Source organism: Lactuca virosa, chromosome 8, assembly GCF_052849685.1.
Source record: "Lactuca virosa cultivar CGN04683 chromosome 8, Lactuca_virosa_CGN04683_v6, whole genome shotgun sequence".
NCBI lineage: Eukaryota > Viridiplantae > Streptophyta > Magnoliopsida > Asterales > Asteraceae > Lactuca > Lactuca virosa.
In genome coordinates, this window is record NC_136433.1 from 264,870,656 (window position 1) to 264,887,578 (window position 16,923).

Sequence of the window (16,923 nt, forward strand, 5' to 3'; positions counted from 1 at the left end):
ATTTACCTTACAATTACCAGACCTGATATTTCTTATGCAGTTCAAGTTCTTAGTCAGTATATGCACAAACCTAGAAAGTCCCATTTAAATCTTGCTTTTAAGTTGTTGAGATATTTGAAAAATAGTCTTGGAAAAGGTGTAGCTTTGACTAAGTCTAGTGTGTTTGAATTAAAAGGCTATGTTGATGCAGACTGGGCTAAATGTTTGGTGACAAGAAGGTCTGTATCAGGTTATATGGTTTATTTTAATAATTGTTTGATTTCCTGGAAGAGTAAAAAATAATCTACAGTTTCTAGATCTTCTACTGAGTCAGAATATAGAGCTCTTGGTTCTGTTACTTGTGAAGTAATTTGGATTTTAAAGATTTTATTTGAACTGAGGTTAAAAGTCTTACTCCTGTTTCTATTTTTTGTGATAATAGTTCAACTATCAAATTGGCTCTTAATCCTGTTTTTCATGAAAGAACAAAACATTTTGAGATAGATTTACATTTTGTTAGGGAAAAAATTGCTAGTGGTACTTTGAAGTTAGTTAAAATTGATTCTTCTGAACAGAATGTTGATATTCTTACGAAATATTTGAGTTCAAAACAGCATGAATTTTTAATTGATAAAATGGGTCTTATTGATATTTTTAAAAGAAAATAAATATTTCGATTGAGGGGGGATGTTAAAAATGTGGATGTATATTACAATCTCATATTTATTGTTTAAAATAAAGTGTTATGTAATTAAGGGGTTATTGTGTAAAGCTGGTATTCTTCTGGGTAGTAAAGTGTATATGCAGGTTGGTTGATACGCGGGTTATAGCTTGGGTCGAGTTCTGTTCGGGTTGTATCTGTGGTTGATATCCAGGATATAAAGGAAGAGAGAGAAGGCTGTTGGTGTATAATTCATCTCAGATCAGTTTAGGGTTTTCTTTCTATTCTCTCATTGTTTCTTTCTTTCGTATGATCATCTTCATTTGTATAGACTAGGATATTCTGTACAAGAGTGTTGTTGATTAGTTCTTGATCATTGTGTCTTGGTTGATATAGATTAGGTTGAGTGTATTGTAACGAGAGTAGATTAGGCATTTTGTAGTGATGTTTGATCTGTAAGTTTCTTGAAAACCACCTGTTTCTTTGTCCTTAAATGATATGAGAAATGGTAATGTTGGGAAAGTTTATCTTGTGTGTTTTAACATTAACTTTTATACCTTGATTAAATCTATATCGAAATGACCATCTGTGAAATCATATCTAGGTTCAAAGTCGGGTTTATTTGATTCACTCGTCATGTCTATCTTCTTAAAATGTGGTTTCCTATATGAGTATATTGAGAGGAGTGGCAATGGCTAGGTCCAGTTCTCTGTTGAAGCAGATAGAGCAACTCTACGATGAAGGGATTGTCTAATAAAGATGGTGGGTGTGTGTCATTTGATTTGATTTTTTAATTAAAATAAATTGTAATTAAGAACTACAAATCTAATAATTAATTTATATTAAATAGAAGTTCAAAAGTAACATTTATTTTATATTAATAAGATTTTAAAACATAAACGTGTACCAAAAGGCTTTCACCAAGTGTTATGGTGAACTATCCCTCCTTATTTAGGTCGATGGTTCATATGTTACTTGAAACATATATATGGGTTAGATGTAGAATGGAAGTAATTTAGATTGTTGATTGACTTATTTAACTCTAAGGTTGTACCCATTTATTTCTTTTGCTTTTATATAAACTAGCAAAGAACTCGCGGCTACGCCGCTTTTGGGGTAATATGGGGAAAATCGGCAAACTTTAAAAAATACGTGCTGAAAGTGTAAATCACCGCAAATAGGAGAGAAAGTCGACAACCCCTAAAATTAGATGTCCAAAATGTACGACAACCAAAAGAAGGGACACTGGTGGAGAAAATCCAAAAATGTTGTGGCAATAATGTGAAAGTTGCCAAAGTTGAGAAAATATGGTGGCAAAATTCTAAAGGAGGTTTTTTGTGTTTTTTATGTCAAAATGTAAAAGTTTTGACTATAAGGACGAAAAGTGTCAATTTCATTAAAGATTTGTGGCAAAAACACCAAAATATAAAACTTTTCACTGCAAGGACGAAAAGTGTCAAAGTTACTAAAGATTTGTGGCAAAACCCTAAAAGCACAAAAACTTAATCAAAACACAAAATTGTAAAAGTTTTCACTTTAAGGACTAAAAGTGTCAAATTCACTAAACATTTGTGACAAAAACCTAAAGACATAAAATACTATTGCTAACTTCCTTTAGATTTAATATATATATATATATATATATATATATATATATATATATATATATATAGAATTAGGCACCACAAACATTTTAAGATATGTAAATGGGCATTGTTGCTTCATTCTTTTGAATGTTTAGCGTTTTAGTGTTTCTCTTTTATGAAAATGGTATCTATTATAGATATTAGCAACACATTTCAATTCATCAAACCTATGTGATAACTAACTCAATTTTATTTGAAATTACGTATCACATGAACAACGTGTTTTATGATATTAACTAACTCAATTTTATGTGAAATTACTTATCACATTTCAATTTTATGTCAAAATACAAAATCTTGAAAATTTGGATACTCTTTTACACAAGTACGGACACTTTGGTGGTCTTTCTTTTTCTGCAAAATCTCTTCTTGACCTCTTATGCCTGCGCTATGCAGACAGGACGCAGGCGTTTAGTCTCGCAGACTGTTTGTTTTTTAGAAGACCGCAGACATAAAAACGTCTGCACGTCCTCTTCTTGACGCTGATATAGACCTATGTCTTCTAACATCTTCCAGCATTTTCTTACCTTTTCCACAATGTATATTTAACTTTTATAAAATAAATTTTTTTTTGGTAATTGTTAGTGTCATTTTTCATTTTTTATACATTTGTCCTCCTTTTTTTATGTAATTATTTGCTTCTCTATTTATTGTTTTTTATATCATAATTATGTATTAACCCAAATGTTTATGTATATGATTATGTTCATGTTTTTCTATTAAGCTTATCCAAATAATTTTAACTTAGACCATCCGTTATACCCACCACATACCACGTTATACCCACCACATACCACATATGTGGTGGGTGCCACATCATCACCACATTCCCCTACCACTAACATGAGATACTTACCACTAACACACCACTCCACCTCATTTTTTTATTTAAATTTAATTCAAAAACATAATAAAACATTTTTTTAATTAAATTTAATACAAAAACACAATAAAACATACTTTTTTTAAACTAGTTTTTTATTCAATGAAACATGATTACATTAATTTAAAACACACAACATAAAATATAAAAAAAACATAAAAAAAACATTAACATGCAACCACAAACAACTTAAACTAATTTTTAAACCTTATTTTTAATCACTAAATTTTTGGCACTCTCTCAATTTTCGCCAAGCTTTGACGTGTTTAAAGGTGTGTGTTTCGTGTCTTCATATTGGTGCATGGTCACACCAAACGGGTCGCCTTCGTGTACTTTGTTTATAACAAAGTTATAAATACCATTGAATTCAAGACATTTAACCCTCATATCGCGATACTTGACACATATTTCTTCAAGACTATGACTTTGGCAACCCATTAAATCATGGAAAACGTTTCTAACTTTTACCCAAAAATTAGGAGGCGTTACTAGGTCATCTGAAGCCGCTACCCATGCTCGTGCTAAGTTCTCTTCATCATTTTCTGACCAATTCATCATTTTAGGAGCCATTGGTTTTAAAAGAATGCAAAAGAAGTGTGAGATTGTGTGAGAAAAGAAAGAAGAAATTGCGTTATTATGTTTAATAGAAAGTGTGGTATTTATAGAAAAAGTTTAATATGTTTGAAAGGTAAAAAAAAAAAAAAGAACGTTACAAAGAAACTAGCCGTTGCAAAGCATCGACCAATACCTATTTCTGTTTGATTTCGTGGAACACACAACGAGCAAACACGACCACGACCGACCGGGATGGTGTGCACGGTCGTGGTCGTGGTCCACGTATACCACGAGCCTTCTCGTGCTATGTATACCGTATGGCCTTAGTTATGTGGATATTTTTATTTTTGTGCACGTTTACATTTAGTAGGTAAATCTGGTAACTTTTTCTTTATGTTATTTATGATAGAAACAATATCATCGATTAATTAGTTCAAATATATAATATCAAAAATCTTAATGAAGTTTTATTTTTCACTTATCATAATTTATATCACGCTAATAACTAAGTTCATTTAATTTTTTGATTATTGAATCCCAACATAGTTTTATTTTTGTGCACGTTTCAGTTTATTATTTTCGGTTTGTTGCGTTTTTATCAAGTTTTTTTTATCGGTTCTCTAACTATATTTGTGAATTAGTTGTACGCTTTATTTAGTTGCTTAAGTTATAACCGATGAAAAATTCAGTTTGTTGTAATATTTTTTATATTTAAAAAATCGATATGTCTAAATCTCAGTTTATTTTAACAATATACAGACGTTAAAATAAACAATTTTCTTCTTGCAGACTACATATATTTTGGTCCACCTCTTCTACAACTGAGATTTACAGATATGGTCAGCACACCGCATACATTTTGTTTCCAAAAAAACAAACACCTTTATCTTTTTTAATCATATCATATGATTAAAAAAGGTAAGTTGGGTTAAATTTTTAAAACTATATTTACAGTTTAATACATATATTCCATACATTAATTTCTAAATTTATTAAAACTAATAATTATCAAAATCAATGCGTTCATACATATTTACACTACCACAAAACATTTATACATTATTAGACCACTCATTATATATATATATATATATATATATATATATATATATATATATATATATATATATATATATATATATATATATATATATATATGAATAGAAACATTACCTTAGAATTTAGAATAGCACTGAGAACAGAACAAAGAGTTGCAACAGATGCTTTGTATCGGAGTCGAGCTTCATTGAGAGCTCCATTGATTTTATCGAAGATAATATCTGAAATCTCGATTCTATCGTATCTTCCAAATGTTTTTTCCCTTCCATCGCCAACTCGTGTGTCGATTTCTAACTTGTGATGGTTGTGTTGCTAGTCTCGTCTATTGATTTCGAATCTTAACACGAAATTGAAATTGTGGATCAGAAAACAATTGCAAACCCTAATTTTTGCAATTGACTGAAACAGGAAGAGGTGAGGCGACGATAGGAGGAGAGAGATTTCTCATCGTCGTGTTCTCTTTCAATCTCTCATCGATGTTATCCTGATCGAAGGAATCATCGTCGCAAAGGCGTAAAGACGTGTGTGTGTGTGTGTGAGGGAGAAAGATAAGTGGGGGAGAGACGATGAAGAAGGCAATTAATCGATATGGTGACGATTACCGGAGGCGGCCATGGCTTTCAGATGGTGGCATTGGATTTCATCAACCGATCAGCGATGAAGTTGACGTGATGAAGGTGTAGGGAGAGGGACGGGATGAAGAGAGAGAGAGAGAGAGAGAGAGAGAGAGAGAGAGATGTAGGGAGAGAGTCGACGTGATTAATCTGATAATGGGGTATCAATTACAGTTTCCCTAAATGCCCTTGATTTATTTTAATAAGATGCCCCCGTCCCTTTTTATTTTCAGGTATTTACAAAAATGCCACAAAGCATCCTAACCCTTTATTATTTTAATCTAACGGTCATTGTTTAGTTCTCGGGTTCTCGGGAAACTTTGAGTTCTCAAATGATCCTTGCTCTCTCTATATATATCATTTGATCATACTCCTATATATATGTGTATATATATATATATATATATATATATATATATATATATATATATATATATATATATATATGAGTAGGATCAAATGAGAACACCTAAAAGGTTGAGAACGCGAGAACACTTAGCAGCCAATCATTTTATTAGGGTATTTAAGTAAATTTGCATTTAATACAATTTTTAATTAATATAATACAATTAATAATTAATATATTATCCATTATTATTTACCTATAATTAAGGGATATTACATAGTTATCGTTGAATTGAAGATACGATTTCTAGTATACGATTCGGGATTTAGTCAATCGACATTTGTATCTGTAACATCGTTTATGGTTGAAGATAACAACGTAGGAATTTGTTAACCCAAAATATCGATGTCGGACTGTTTTGATTACAGTAGCGATGATACCGAACATGATGATCAATATGGCGACGAAGCATTCGACAATAATCAATATGATGAAGACGATTTCTATCATTCGGATGATCAATACAGCGGAAGAATTCAATTATCTGATAATACAGCGGAAGAATTCAATTATCTGATTATGCGAGTGAAGGTAACAATATCAACATCTTTTAAATACAGATCGTGTATTACAATCAGTATTGAATTTATGTATATGATTAATAAGACGTGTCATTTATTCAGTACATATTTGTATACGATTAATCATATACGTTTTATGTATTAATTAGTTAATGCTGGTGTATATCACAAATCGTTGTACATTGTTTCGTAAGTTTAATACAATGTTTCTTAAGTTTGATAATCATTGGTGATTATGCGTTAATACAATAATCATCACTTAACAAACAGTGTAATTAAGTTAGTCACAAAAACCAGTAGGGACTCCTACTCCATTATTCATTACTTACTACATCATGTACATGATCAAAACCACATACATACTCAATAAAGTACCCATTCACAACCGAATATGCCTTTAACAATCTACATAATATACAACCAACAACAAGGATTAATACTAGAAAAGTATTTCTGTAGCACAAACAATCAGATTTTACAAATAATCAATAGTGAAGACATTTATACCCTTCCTTATTATTTTGCTATTAAACACCATTCAAAATCGAATACTAATATCAATTACTCCTCTTGTCCTACTGATAATCTACTTACTTTGCCATTCAACAATACGACTCTGAAAAAAAAAGTAAAAAAAACCCCTAATTTTTGGGTTTTCGTAATCATACTTCAGTTCAAAGTAGTCGACTACGACTTCACATGTATCTGCATCTTAAAACTTTCAATCACAATCATAAACGATTAATCTTAAATACATTCAATATCAAACTACCGTAACATCGAAACTCATCTACAATTACCATTTTCATTTAAACATTCACATACACCAACGTTTTATTTGTAAAATACAAACTTTAAATCAACAATCATCAACGATTTAGAGTCACTACAGTTCATAATAGATGATATAAAGAAAAAACAAAAAAACGTAATTCTAGGGTTTTAAGAATCGTTAAAATGTACACATTAAGAAAAACTAAACCCACTACTACACCCGTTTTCCACTCAATCGACATTCAAAAAAGATTAGAAAGCTTACTTCTTCCACTTCGGTTGATGATCGACGACATTCCTCCACCTTCAACCCTTTACGGACTTCTGAATGCACAAATCTCTTTACGGATGAACAATAGTAATCGAGTGTCGTATAAATGTTTAGCTGTGACAATATTTTGCATTGCAGATACGATCGAATCCTCCCAAAGATAAGAAGTTAGCTGTGATTACTAAAACATAGGAACGGTTTCTTTTAATTGTCAAACTTACCTGATATATTCAAAATGGATGACATCATAAAATTACTTGAATACCCTTTTATATTTTTTTTAATTAAAAAACAATTTAAATTCATTTAATATTATGTTTAAATTAATGATTAATGATAGCCTTAGATTTTAAATATTTAATGTACCAGATTTGTTCACGTGTTCTCAACCTTTTAGGTGTTCTTATTTGATCATTTTCACATATATATATATATATATATATTTACTATCTTATAAAAGAAATCTCACTATTTCCAAAAATAGATTCAATATAATAATAATATTTTTTTAAGACTTTCAAATGTCTAAGCTTAAAGTACAACCAACGATCATTAAAATAATAATATTTTTTAAATGGTACTATATTTAGAGCATTACGTACAATTCCATAGCATATGATCTAACTTGAATATCTCTACTTACGTGCTATGAATTGAATCGGTCAAGCATTCAATCCATCTATTTGTCAAACGTGCTTTTGACCGAATCCATCTAAACTTGATTGAAGTCTACGTTGAATCCCGAGATCACGGCAAATATCTATCGATTCTGGCCAGCCCGCTCCTATATTCGACGTCATCGTGGCCATTAAGTAGTCACCACAATATCGTCACTATTAAGCAGCAGCTATCATCGTCTATCAGACGCCATTACACCCTTTTTTCCTTCCGCCTACAACCATCCACAACCACCTACATCGGACCATCCCACCTTAAACCTAGACCCAGTCGTGATGATCTTCAAAAAAACCCAACCATGAATAGTGTGCCCACCATCACAGCCGCTCTGCCTCCTTGTTTCAACCATTGTCACCAACCGTCTCTCTGGTCCAACTGATGCCATTTGTGAAGACGTTGATCCTGCAAAAACATTTCCCCTACATTATGGTGCTATAATGGGTAAATTGACAATGGTTTGTAATTAAGGCTCATGGTAAATATATTTTGCACTCTATCTGTTCGATCAAGTGCCTCAAAGAGTGTTTAACATACGTTTTTTTTTTCAATCAGCTCAAGAACGATTTGGATTAATGTGAAGATAAAGAGCCTGAAGAGGAGGTGTGCAGAGGTTGCCACTTAAGAAAGCTCCAAAATTTTGAAATCGTCTATGGAAATTTTGGGGTTCTGTCAAAGCCAAACTTGGTTCCTGGTAGTTTTTCTCATTTTCAATTATCAATACAACCTCTAATTTTGATTTTGTCATCTCAAGCCGCCTTTTGCTATTCTACTTCTGATTTTTTTTACAAAGTGTCCTTCCTATTGGATAAGAATTATTAGTTGCCAATTAGATTATAAATGAATATGTTATTGATATCTTTTGCGATAATAACTTACGTAGCAAAGAAACTCATATCATTATTTTGTTGGATTGAAATATTATTATTTGAAGAGTTGTGCTCTTGGCTTTATTGAAGGCTCGAGATTTGAAGAAACATATGAAGAGGCTCAATGAAGCACTTCGGTGAAACTTTCTATTTTCTGTTGTGGAGGTATTTTACATTTTACACATTCTCTTTTCATTTGTACCCATTAGTGGAAATTGCATTTTCCAAAAAGGTATTGTCTTTATATTGTTGATATTATGTAGGCAAGAACGGAGGAGTATACATGCCATGTTCGAAGTATCCATTTCTAACCCCACCTATTGATACAAATAGTGAAGCAGGAGGAATGATAACACGAGAGAAAGTCCTTAAACTTCCCACGTTCCAAGTCTTATAAGTGTCTAGGTGTGTGATTTTTTTTTTTCATATTACCATACTGTTGTTTTGTTGACATGAAGTTTTTGATTGGTCATATTTGTGATTGTTTTCTTTATGGTGGTTTTGTTGTTGTAGGTTTGATCCTTACAACAAGGGATTCTCGATTAACTATTTTGCATAAATGATTGAGCTCTGACACCAAGGCGTGACCGATGTGTACAGGTTTTTATAATCGTGAAAGAGATTTTTTTTTTGTTAATTGGTTTACTTTTGCAATTTTCTTATTTAATTTGTGATAAATTTATTTGAGAGGTTGTTAAATTTATTTGACTGACTATGTTAGTGTTGGAGAGGGAAAGGAGTGTATTCCTATAATTAGTGTTGAGCTATGTTAGTGGTGAGAGGGAAATGATTTTATTATTATATTAGTTTTTTAATAAAAACTTAATGTTTTATACAGGATACAAAAAATGATTGGTTGAAGGAGCTACTTACGATTTATTTTATGTAATATTTCTAAGAAAAACTTGTTAATAGGTTAGACTCAATTATTTTGATTGTTTTATAAGGTTTTAAAAAAAATCATAACAGAAGGGGAGTTATTTGTGTGTGTTCCGTAGTTCCTCTCAAAGGTAAAAGTTTATTATCTTGTAATATACATAAAGTTATGTATTCTACGTTATTAAAAAATGTGTATAAAATTAATTAATCTAATTCAAAACTAGATGTCTTATTTTTTCGATTTAATGTATTTTTTTTGTAGATTATCGTGAAAGTTGTTGAAACATATCAACAATATGTAATTGTTCTCCGGTGTCGGTCATATTCACTTGATGGTGATTGATTGGGTCGTTTTAATCACTCAATAGATGGTGTTAATGTTATTGTAATCAAAGTTCATTTTGTTATTATTTGGCATTATATTTATTTTGAAATACTTACTTTTGAATTTCTTCCAAGACATGTTGAATGTATTAGATAATTCAGCTAGATTTGTTAAAATGTTTCATTTTCCTCAACCGATAAGTTTATTTTTAAATAAAATGTAGCTTGAATTTTTTAAAAAATTTTAAACACTAATATGGAAGGTTTTATTGTAGGTAACCGGAAGTGGAGGGAATACAAAAGAGAAAGTTGCTAGGCGTTGGACTTATGAAATATGAGTTCTTTTAGGCGAACAACTTCCTAATGTTATACTTTTATTAATTTAATTTCATTTAGGTTAATTACGCAGAACAACTTATAAAAGAGATCCTAGATAATGACTATATCAAGTGTTTTGCTACAAAGTGTTCATTAAGAATTTCAGCCGATCATATTGTATGCCAATACTTCTTTTCTTTTTTTTTATCAATAATTGCTAAATGCAACAAAATAGCAATGTATTTTGAAAGTACCTAATTAGAGCATAGTATTTTTAATTTAATTTCTTATTATGAAATTATACTTCGAAAAGTATCTACACTTTTTGTAGTGATGAAAATTGCTTTGAATTTGGATTACATTGGTATAAATTCTATCCTCTGCTTTATTCATCTATACCCCCATATCCTCGTTGGGTATCTTCTCTTCACGCCTCCACCATGACTCTTAATTTTTGACTTACTCGTAACGATTCCTTCTTCAAAAACGAACCCTTCTTCTGGGTTGATTTGCGTTGAAGACGACACTCCGGGAAAGCTGACGTCCGGCTGCCTGTGTTTTGCCTGAAGCATCCAGTTTTGATTTTAGGGTTTGTTTCACTTCTTTCACTATCAGGTACATGTAATAATTCATCTGTGATTTCCCCCTTTTTTACTTGTTCTTGATGCTTCGATTGAGGTTTTCACCGTCTTCCTTCTCCAATTAGGAGTTATCGTCGACAACAAAATAGATGTTGGAGGGGAAAGAAGCATCAGGTGGAGGTCGAGATACCGATTATTCGGTTTGTAATGGTGAATGGTTTGTTGAAAGATATTTATATTTAATACAAGATAATGATATAAATTTGATATTGTTTAACCACAACATCACTAATAATGCATATTTCATATATGAAACCACTGATGAGGCAATGAAGGCATCCAAGGAGTTAACCAACAGATGGAAACATGATGTAGACGAGACACAATCGTGCCATCGTGGCAACTTATGAAGTAGGTTTAATATTTTTTGTGTTTTTTATTGTTATTTAAAACATTTGTCCACCAACCAAATACTAAATTTAAAATAAGGCTTTCAGTCAAAGTTTGCAGCTTTCTTTGGAAAAGTATTATGTATTAGCAGTTTAGCACACTCCCTATATAAATTTAACTTAAAACTTTTTGTGTACAACCTCTATTTCTTTCTATTTTCCCATCCATTGTTCTTCTGGATAAAAAAAATAGTTGGAAAATGGTGGGAAAAAATAAATGAGGGGATATTTGTAAAATGTTATACTTAATGGGAAATCCCTGCCTTTCTTTATGAAGTCCTTATTTTTAATCAATATATAGCTTTACTGGATTAAAGGGTTGTTTCTTTTATACCCAAATTAAGTCACGGATGAATTGGTAATGATGTGTCTTAGGTAGAATGTTGTATACACAACTCATAAGGTCTGTTTCATTTCATTTTTGGATAGAATAAATTGTTGTGAATGAAACTAAATGATCATTTTACCCTTACATTCCAACAAACAATCTAACAATATTCATCAATTTTAGCCATAGAGTTGGTGGGAGGAAAAAAATATTAATATTTTTCTATAAAGTTTCTTTATGTCTGTATATTAGTAACTTGATACATTCTTCATGCTAATCTAGCACTGTTCAGATGCATAGATAGCATGACAAGGTCCTTATTACTGGTTGGTGGTTACATTGAAGTTCAACTTGAAGTCACTCGGTTGTCAATTAGTACAATATAATAACTTTAATATTATTTTCGAGCATTTTTTGTAAATGAAAACTATATTGATTTTGCAGATAGCGCTGTAATTACACATAAATAGTAGCTTTATTAGCCAACATCATATTTGTTGCTCCTGATTCAAAAATTGTGAAAGCATATATGTTTACTTTTGAAAAGACAAATATTCTGATCAGCAGTATAAATGATGTGATCATAATAGCAATATAATTGTATGTTTTTACCTTTACTACCCATATACTTGCATTTATTTTATTTTGATTACCTTTAATACCAATCGTTGAACTCAACATGAATGTTTGCAACTTCCGGTTGAACACATAATCCAAAAATTCACCTTACAACATATTGGCCTTTCGTACTCTCTGTTGTTAACTTTTTGAACATTCCGTTAGTTTCCGTCTTTTCTTCATACATATATAGTAGTAGTTTCAGAGCAGCTACTGTTTACCACTCCCATATTTAGTACATTCAACTTTGATTTGGCAAACTACACTCTAAAAAATTAGATTCCTCGATACTGATAAATGATGCTGCTTTTTGGATGTTGACCACTCCCATGTGTACTTTTTTCTTGAGTTAAATTCAAGAATAGCAACCTACTTTCATTGTTCACTTTATTATATATAACATCCTATTTTCATTTCTTAAATTAATTTACCCCCTTTTCATCGGATCATGGCGTCTGGAACATTATCTTTATGCTACAACAACATTGAAGTTTTAGGGGTGTAGTGAAAATAAGGCGTGCTATTTTTTTTTTTTAACTTTAGTGCGCTTTTATGTCGATCTTACTGCAAAAGTAATTGATCCGGCTAAAACTATGGTTGATCTATACAAAGATTTGTATGATTTTTCCTAAATTCTCAAGTCCAATATATAATAATCTTATTAATTAGTAGTACTTATCAAGGGTTAAATGCATATTTATGCAGCCACATTTCACTTTTTCATTTGCCCATTTATGCAAGAAAATGGTTTTTGACATGATTTATGACAATTGGAAGTTACAGGTCAACATGAATATCCCAATTCCAAAATGATCACTAGGATAGAAGCAGCTTACAAATTTGGCAACAACTCTGTCACCCTTACCAAGATGTATTTAGTCTATCGTTACTTTAGTTGTAACATCCGGATTTCCAGGTATATATTTATTTAATTATTTATCTATTTTGGCTATTGAGCTACTCGACGAGTAAGTGCTCCAACTCGTCGAGTAGAGTCGCGATGTACCACGTGGGTTTAATGACCCACTCGACGAGTCCGAGAGTCGACTTGCCGAGTAGACGCTAGGATGAGAAACCCTAATCCCCCGGGTTTGGGGCCTATTAAAAGGCACTTATAGCCTCATTTGCGGCTATACCTTCCTGAGAGAAACCCTAATCGCCCCTTTTAGCTTATAGAGAGAGAGTGTGAGCTAACCTTGAGTATTTTGGTGTATCTTTGCAAGAGAAGAGAAGGATTTCAAGCAAGGAGCAAGAGGAGGTTGCTAGATCTGTTGTTATTCATCTAAGAGCTCCTGTTAAAGGTATAAAGTTCGAACCTTTCTCATTTGTTTGGGTAGATCTCATATTTTTGGAGATTAGGGCTTCTTTTCTATATATTATTGGGACTTTGAGGGTATTGAGTTCATATGAAGGTTTGGACTTCAGATCTGGACCTTGTGAGGTCCCTAGCATCCAAAGGTCCCTGCTTTATTCAGCCTTAATGGAACTCTTGAGTGAAAAACCCTTGTTAGAGCATGTTCTTGGCATTTCAAGCCCTAAGTGCCACGCATGGACGTAAAGTCTGTGACTTTACGTGATAAATGAGTCTTGGGAGTGTAGATCCAGAGTTTGGGAAAGTTTTCTGCCTTAAAATCGTCTGATTGGGGAAAGAGTCTGAATGGACTCGCCGAGTCCAGGAGCCGACTCGACGAGTCGGTTAGGGTTTACCCGATGAGCTGTCAATGCTGTTACTCGGCGAGTTAGGGGTTAACTCGACGAGCTGGACCATTGCAAGGACCTTTGAGTAACGAGTGGACTCGACGAGTCACATGAGTGCACTCGGCGAGTCAGGTCAAAGTGGGACTGCTGACTCGAGTTGACTTTTGTTGGCTTTAGGGTTTGGCCAACATAAGTAATGAAGACCGTGGAGGGGTAAAATGGTCTTTTACCCATTCCAAGAGTTAGAGAGAGAGAGTAAGAGAAACTTTTGTTGTATTTGACTAAGAGTGGGGTATTGATTAGAGATGCTTATCTTTATGTGATTGAGTTGTTTTATGTGTTTATCTATGTATTGTAATATTCTGCATTATGTTTTTGTGATTCATGCTGAATATTGTTGCTATGAGTTTACTGAGTTGGGACCGGAGGGTTCCACTGAGACACATCGATTGGAGGATCTTATTGAGTTATGGCCTAGAGTGGCTAATGAGTTGTGTATGGTATTTTGGGGAACTCACTAAACTTTGTGCTTACCGTGTTATGTGTTATGTGTTTCAGGTACTTCTCAGGATCATGGGAAGACACCGGCTTGATTGTACACACACACCGGAGATTGTTTTATGATTGAAAGGATCCTGGAATTTTATATACATTTTTCTTTTGGACATGAGTTTTGATGAATTGAAATTGTGGCACTTTGTGGTTTTATTATTGGAATGAATGTGTTTTGCAATTAAAAAAAAAAAAAAAGTTGGTCGAAACTTTTACGTTGTTACATTAGTTGACCTGGGTATTATACAATCCTACTATCATCTCCTTTCAAGTTTTTTAGAACAAAAAAAGAATTTAATCAGTGGTTATATTCTCAGCATAAACCGTGTTTTCCATGGAATCACTTAAAATTAACTTATTAATAAATTCTCTAGGGCCGTGATTATCACGGCCTGCATAAGTTTCCTGGTATATATATATATATATATATATATATATATATATATATATATATATATATATATATGGAAATGTCCAATAGATAACCATTATTAGTCATGGAACTGATGAACCAATCTAAAGTGTCGGAATTTAAAGTGATCAACATCAAAATGAAGAGCTTTAACTCCTCGATTCAACAAGAGTTCAAGGGTAGGAGGAGAATAAGAGATTAGCAACGTACGAACGTTTTCCAAGCGAGCCATCGGAGTCTAGGTTTTGTGAACTAGCCCGGACCGGAAAAGAAGCAAGTCTGTATTCTATAAAGGCTTAAGTATTCTCCTCAATTTAAATCGGGCATAACTGTGGGAGATAGGACATAACTCCCATCTCTTAAGGGTAAAAGGTTCATGAATAAGGTAATTAAGAAAAAAGTTAGTCGGGTTTGGGAAGTGAAGAGTGAAAGGCGTAGAGCTTTTTTCAAGCAGTCTACTTTGTGTTTGGGTTAACTATTGATTCAATAATACCGACACGAGATTTTTATTTCCTTTTCAAAGATGCATTCAATGCCATCATCATTGACTTATGCCTACTTTAGAAAGCCCCCACAGAGCGGTAACGAAAAGGCATTGGATGGGATAACTCTATCTATGGGCCCAAATGCTACTATTATATACGCAACCTCACTCCAGTAGCCTTTGTACTTAAGGACAGAGCAACACAAGAGGACCTTGCTAATGCCTTTACCATCAAAAATTTGAGGCCCCGTTCCAATCGAACAAAGGCGTTAGCCAGTGTATTATAAGGGTAGTGTACTTTTTTTCCTTTTCAACAACAAGTTCTTCTTCGGCCCAACAACGCCAATTAAAGTTGAGTATGAGAGGATTGTAGAGAATCTAGGTCGACTCATCCTATACTGGGTGGATCCTATCAATTGTTATCTCTATTTCTCGGAATATTGGAAGAAAAGAATCTCCTCAAAGCAGTTGATCCATTTTCACCTCATCATTAGCCACATCATTAGGGTCCCCCGCAAAAAAAAAAGCCATGGAAAATAATGGACTATTTCCATTTCCGAAGGAGACTCCCACAAATCATAGCAAAAGTCGAATTAGTGAAAACATTGTCAAGCCTAACCCATACGAAGCCCCCACTCTTGCTTATTCGACCAGGTTTTATGCCGCAGTCAATGATGCCACAATCATTAATCATTGCATTGAATTCCTACAAAGATACAAGATTTGGAGGTCTGCCACCAAGTTTTTCAGACACATCAGAAATGGCGTTAAAATTACCTACAACCCTCAATGGACCTTGTATGTCTTAGGACAGTAACAAATTTTTTTCCTAAAGAATTGAATGGATCACTTTGCATGAAGAAAGGTAACCCTTACCAGATCAGCATTAAGGAAGCTGGTTTCGACTGTGATACACTACTCAAAGGCGTCGATGTAACGCCCGTAGATCTGGGCTAGTCAATTTAGAGACAAAGAGCATCAAAAATGACTTTTTTATGGAAGATTATTTAGAAGGAATAATCTTAACTATGATGTAGTATATGTTACAAGGATTCCGTACATATAAAGAACGCCGAAATCCGAGTTATAACGAAGAAGTTATTATATGTCGAAGTTTCGCGACAGAACCGACACGACACAACGTGACGTAAATAGTGAATTTACGATGGAGCGAAATTTGGCCTTAGTGATCCAAACGAAAGTCGTAGAATACGTTAAACCGAGAGCGTCCATAAAAAGAACGCCCAAATCTGACTTCGTATGAGGAAGTCGTGATCTTTCGAAGTTTCGGCTTAGCAGTGTACAACCCGAAGTTCGAATATTAGATCGAACGGTTTTTAGCCAAAACAATCTAAACGAGAATTGAA

The 16,923-nt window shown here is 33.0% G+C and overlaps 1 long non-coding RNA gene across 1 annotated transcript; it reads left to right on the forward strand.

Moving 5' to 3' along the window:
• Positions 1-8,074: 8,074 nt before the first annotated feature.
• On the forward strand, positions 8,075-14,883 carry LOC145132796 (uncharacterized). The gene is made up of 10 exons (XR_013718251.1): positions 8,075-8,522; positions 8,600-8,738; positions 9,004-9,078; positions 9,177-9,318; positions 9,427-9,513; positions 10,392-11,049; positions 11,141-11,426; positions 13,188-13,326; positions 13,634-13,711; positions 14,667-14,883. It is a non-coding gene; the product is annotated as an uncharacterized LOC145132796 (long non-coding RNA).
• The last annotated feature ends 2,040 nt before the right edge of the window (positions 14,884-16,923 follow it).